Source organism: Thalia democratica, chromosome 7, assembly GCF_965202585.1.
Source record: "Thalia democratica chromosome 7, ktThaDemo2.hap1.1, whole genome shotgun sequence".
Taxonomy (NCBI): Eukaryota; Metazoa; Chordata; class Thaliacea; order Salpida; family Salpidae; genus Thalia; species Thalia democratica.
The window spans coordinates 50,130,679-50,137,194 of NC_139171.1; the positions used below are offsets into that span (position 1 = coordinate 50,130,679).

General features: G+C 25.1%; 1 pseudogene; it reads right to left on the bottom strand.

Moving 5' to 3' along the window:
• Positions 1 to 4,142: 4,142 nt before the first annotated feature.
• Positions 4,143 to 4,481, bottom strand: LOC145841536 (dynein light chain Tctex-type 5 pseudogene; annotated as a pseudogene).
• Positions 4,482 to 6,516: the final 2,035 nt, after the last annotated feature.

Sequence of the window (6,516 nt, forward strand, 5' to 3'; positions counted from 1 at the left end):
GTCAATAACAACTTAATATAATATTTTGTTTGAAAATACTATTTAATACAACTATTATAAATACACCTATTTAACTTTTTGCTTATTCTGGCATGTTTAGCAACATTCTTATTTGGTAAGTAGGAATTTTTGTCGTATTGACTATTTATTATCAGCATATTATTTTACGTTTAAATGATATTCAAAGACATTTTTCTGAAGTTTTAACTTAATAGCTTTAAAGTGTTTAGGTAAAAATGATAAAACACTTGCCAATAGTTTAAGTAAGACAGTTTTTAATTTAGTAACACCTGACTAAATGCTATTTTATTTAAAAAATTTGACCATTAAGTTTATCATTTAAGACCTTATTTCATAAACTACACTAAAAAAAATTTCTCAGCTGCATTATTTTAAGTTTAAAAAACGGTAAAAAATATAATATTTGTAATTAAGTTCATGTCTTCAAACTGTTAAAATTTATATAAAAGTCAACAAAAAATTTACAAAACTTAAAGCTGTTGTTTTTATTACATTAATAATGGTTGTCAAAAATAACATTTTAAGTTGTCACTGCTCTTTCAACGGCACTTACGCAACACTTAACAAATTATATAAAGTAAAACTGCTTACTGAAGAGGTATATTCAACACTATTTCGTAAGTATTTCTGCTTACTTTACGTAATATTACTTCTAAGACTTAAGAGTATTTTTTATATCTTATTGAAGACAAAACTTATCAACAACAAAAAAAGATAATATATTTCAATTACTACCTCACGAGATCAAATTCAATAATCAGCGATTGACAAAGCAAAAATTATACGATATTTTTAATGGTGTCAATAAAACGTTTGTTACTGAAAATTAAAGGAAAACTTTATATTTATAATTTTTTTAATCAAAAACAAAATTATTTTTTCACAACGAATGAATAAACTAAAATTGTAGTTCTTGTTTGGTATGCTTTGAAGTATAATTTATTGGCTGTAAAAATGAGTTAAATATTTACTTTTTATTTGTTTTTAACAGTTCTATAAAACATAAAGTTCAGAGAAAACTACATGTTTTGTTTTCTAATATTAATCATTTTAGTATTGTAAAATTAGTGTAACGTTTATTCATAACAAAAACATAAAAATCTAAGTACAAATGTTTTAAAGTTCTTAAAGAACTCAATTATTTTTTACTTCTCAATGAACAAGCACAAGACCTTAAAGTAGAAAATAAGTTTTAAAGAACTTTAAGTTTACTTTTATGTAATTATATTGGGACTTAAAGCATTTTTGAATTACAGTTTAACCGGTTCAGTTATGTTTTTCTATTGATTTATAAAATTACTGACAATTTCTTTAAAGAGCTTAGAAAGCAAACCAAAAACTAAATCAGTATTTAAATCCATGTTTTCTACAATTATTAAAATTATTAAGCATTGCTTAAATCACTGACATAGTTTTTTTGTAAAAATAAGCACAAAACTAAAATAAAACCAAAATTAATTACGAAATGACAAATTAAGAATGTACTTAAATAAGTAGTGCATCTTAAAAGCTTGAGATAAATACACTAACCAAAGTTTATTATGATTCGTAAATGCATAGAAAACATTGCATAAAAACAAAAACTTTACTACCGATGATACTTCAGCAATAGCTATGAAAATTTAAAGAAAAAAATATATATATAACTTTCTGACCACTCTATTTAAAACTTCTAACGTTTAATTTACCTTTTAAACTAACTACTTAATGTAATAAGTTTTATCTAATAGTAAAACAACTACTTTACATTTAGCCTAACTAAAATTTCTCTTCAAAATTGAACTATTAGTTGTACAAATAAAGCTTTTAAACTAAAGTTAAATCTACAACTTCTACCTATCTAAATACATCAAGCTTGGTTTACAGACAAAACAAAAAGTTTCACTCTAACATGCAAACTCGTAATATATTGGGTGTTTTTTGATGATGCTGCTAAAAACAACTATTCTCTTTAATACCACAATATTGAAAACTAACAGAAAGTTTTGAAAAACAACTACTGCACTAAAAATATTTTGTACATACAAATGGATTTTTAGTTTTTATAAATACTTCTTTTATCAAGGTGTTCAGAGTTTGTTTTTAATTCGTTTGGCAAAAACAAACTGCTATTTTTAACCTTTACATACAAAGGAACTCAAATGATACTTTTTATTTAAAAAATATTTTTAAAGATTTACTTTTAAATAATAAAATTAGATTTAGCTTAAGTTGAAACTAGGTTTTGAATATAAAAAAGTTAAATTCTACCGATTTATAAAGCAAAAACGATTCGCTAAATAGTTGAAAAAAAAAAATTCGTAGTACTATCACTAATAGCTAAAATTTAGCTACATACTCTTAGTTTTTTTCTTTAAAACAAAATAATTACAATGATTTTTTTATCAAGAGTTATTTGAGTAAATGTTTCTTTATAGGAGTTTTTAGAAATAATTATCAAATATACGTAAAATTAAATGACACACTTCAGTTCGTACTTCAACTGTTTTTAAAACACACTACATTTAGTTTTACACTTTATTTAAAAACTTATTGACGTGCTACTTAAATTATTAAGTAGTAAAAGTGGACTTTTAAATCATAGTTTGAAAATCTATTCGTCTTTTTATAATTACTGAATAAAATCATGCTTAGATAACTTAATATTTTTTTTAATATATTTTTTCAACGTTTAAGTATTCTGCTAAAAATCATCAATAAGTTTAAAACTTGTTGAAGCTAGTAATTTTTATAAAGCTGTACTATGAATTCTATAAACATTATACCTGCACAAGTAGTAAGCTACTATGTTTTTATCAATTTTTAAGACATAAGAACTGTCTAATTAGTGGTACATATGATATTTTTATATTGTAAAAATTTTAATATTTCTTCTCTCGTGTTATAACCTTTATTTATTGTTGACAATCAAAATATAAAAGCTACTACATATAAAGATTTTAAATCATTTTATAAAAAAGCCTCGGCTTATTCACATTAAGTAAGGTGTTTAGCAAACTTGATATAGGACTAAAAATGAGTTTTTAACATATTTTTTAAAAGGTCTTTTACTAAAATGTTTGCTAAAAAGTTATTTTTAATAAATTTATAAGCATTTTCATTGGCATGTGTATTTTTTTAAAACAAAAAAACATACAGAAATTATTATTTCTGATTTTTATTTAAATAACAATACAGTTTATTAAGAACAAACTTAAAATACAGTGAACAACAAAAGTTATTTTTTTTGTTTCTATGTATTAATAATTCAGATAATGCAGTTGTTGATAAACTAGTTCTGAAAATTTTACAAAACACTACATTTAAATTTTATTAAGCTATAATTAACGGTTACTTTCAAAAGTTTTGATTTTTCAATTTACATTATTATATGTTAAAAATGATGTATATAATCAATAAATTAACTACTTTATTTTAAGTGTACATTTAAAACAATCGCATCGTTAACTTAAGAGTATTTTAAAAGTTCAATTAACAAAAGTTTTTTAAAAACTTAAGTTTTAATACTTAGAATTTAAAAGTTCAATAGCCTGTAATAAGTTTAAGTTTTATAACGAAAAATTAAAGTTAAGAACAAATTCATATTTATTTGACCAATTTGTAGTGTTTATACCGAAGTCTTGTAGGGAAATATTAAATAGGCAAACTAAGTTTAAATAAAATGAAGAATTAATCTAGCAGTTCAACATTCTTTGTAATGTTAGGTTCAAGTTTTTTTTAAATGAGTAAGATGTTATGTTATATAATTTTAAACAGCTTTTAATGTTTTAATATTTTTTGTGCTTTTTAATCAGTTTTTTTTCTGAGCTCATCAATCTATTAGTAAAACATTTTATACCAACAAGAAATTAGAAAATCTTTCATAAGTTTTTGATGGTTATCTATACTTAAAAAGTACTATTAGAAATTGTTTTATAATTTTGACTTCAAAAAATGTATAAAACTCTAAATTATAGTACGTGGTAGTTGAAAATTCAAAGGTTAAAGTGCAAACAACTTTGACACGGCAGTTTTAAACTACATCGAACAAAAAATAGTATAAAAAAAAGAAACACGCTTAAATTTTTAACAAAATCAAGCTATTCAGTCGAAAAACTCTGTTTGAAACGACAGTTCAAGTTTTATTCAAAGTAGAGCCCGTAGATCATCGCTATGGCGTACAAGCTCTTGTTCTGGTACCGGACGGTGCAGAACGAGTCCGTGTTGTCGTTCCACAGGCATCTGCTGCCCAGGTACACCCCCGGCCGCTCCCTCAGGCTGCCGATGCTGACCACGACCACGTGCTTGTACTGCCTGTGCTTGCGCGCCTTCAGGCAGTCGCTTATCTTCGAGGCCGTCGACTGGCTCACCTGCCGACACACCTCCGGGTCGTACCGCTTGTCCTGGAGGCACTCGCGCAGAACTTCCGCCGCCAGCTGCTCCACCTCGTACGCTTTGAACTTCGACTGGAACGTTTTCATGGTGAAAAAATGTTTTAAACTTATAAGCTAAGAAAAAAAATAATGTAAAACTACTAAGAGCATGCATAGAAAACTTAGTTTGTGTTGTTTTCACGTATCAAGCAAGTTAATTACGGACAATTTTACGTTTAAAGTTAATTGCGTACAAGTTGTGAAACTAGTGTTCATTTTTAACTGTGTAATAAGTTTTTGTTCATATTAAGCATTTTTCACTTCTTTCGAGCCTATAAACCCAGTTACTTCTTTATTCAATGTCGAGTATAGTTTCGAATATTTGTTTTGTTACAATGTTTTGAACAGTAAAAAACTTTTTTGCTTTTATTAATATTCAAAACTTTAATATATTTTATATGTTTTACTTATCTTAAATAACAACGAAGTTTTGAACCTACATTTTTGAAAAAGACTAGAAGTACAAATAAAAAGAAAAATATTGACACGTTGAGCTATAACTTTATTACAAGATTAACTAAAAGCAACTTTATATTTGTCAACACAATAAATCTTTATAAACATAAAAAAGCAAAACTTCAACAGTCATTATCGATGTTTTAATATATAATTCAAATAATTTAATCTTTGGAAAAAGTAAATTCTATTTGATATCATGTTGTCATTATTTTTTACCTCTGCACTTAATTTTCGAGTTCTCTCGTAATTAATCGGCGATTTTGAGTTTTCATGTTGACCGGCCGGATAGAAACTAGAATCAGTAGTTCTCATTCCTTTTTTGATTTTATTCATTTTAAAACGCAAAGACTATACGAAATAACATAAAATTCTTGTAAAAAAAAACGGAGACAATCAAATTAAAGATAATAGTTTGAAGTGTTACTATAGAAATAAGAACATTTTGTAACAAAATATTTCACATTGTAATTTGATTTAAATTAAATAATATTAAAGTTCTCAGCTTAAATATCTTTAAGGAGAAGAGTTATATTTTGTTCTCACATATTAATGCAAACAGAACAATGTTTCACTTTTATATCAATTTATAAGAGACCATCAGTTGTTAGAACAATTCTTATTTAAGTACAACTTCTATAGTAATATAAATTGATATAAGAGAGAAACATTGTATTGCTTGTAATAATCTGTAAGAATAAAATACAAAGTATTTGATAAAGTTGCTAAAAAATGACAATATACTTTTTTGAATGACGTATACACTTTTTACGGGTATAACAGTTTATTGGTAATCATAATGAACTTTGATTAGTCAGCTGGAACTTGACTTTTACTGTAAATGAGATGTTTGCTATTGCACAATGTTTTATTCATTTTCGTATTTAACTTTCAGGCTGAATAAAAAAACGCTTTAAAATATTAACTTTTTTTTAAGCTTCACGTTTTGGTAGATTTACTAATTATGGTTGAGACCATAGATTTCTTTTGATAAGAAAACTGTTCAATTTTATTTAAATCTAGGTGACTTAATCAAATGACCAAACCTAACTTTACCTGACTTTTCAAAATCAAACTACTTTGATAATTTTAAAGCTGTTAACATTCTGAACTATAACCATTTTTGTTAAAAACGAATTTTTTTAGCTAATTAAAACGAACAAGTTTGTTATTTGAATTTCTAAACATTAAGTAGGAGTATCCTTTTTTATAAATTTTCTTGTTAGTTCAAAGTTAGACTTAGTATTTCAAACAAAGTTTGTTTTTTGTGAAAGAAAAGAAGTTATTTACTTATTTAATAAAGTTTCGTGCTAAAACCTATTTACGTTTTTAAAATTTATAGAGTGTTATAGTTTTTTAGTCATTCTTAACTATTGTTTTTTAACTTTGGTGTTATACTTTATTTTTCTCAACATTGAAGCTTGATACTTTTTTATATGTGCTATTTATATATATTCTATTTAAACGTGTTTATGAAGTTTAGTATTATTGTATAAGCTCATTTAAATATAAAATTTAAAGTTTAATCAGGATCAAAAACTTGGAGTGTTAGTATCATCAACTAAAACTACATCATAGAGTATAAAAAATACTAATTTGAGATAGTAAAGATTAAACTTACTGAGCA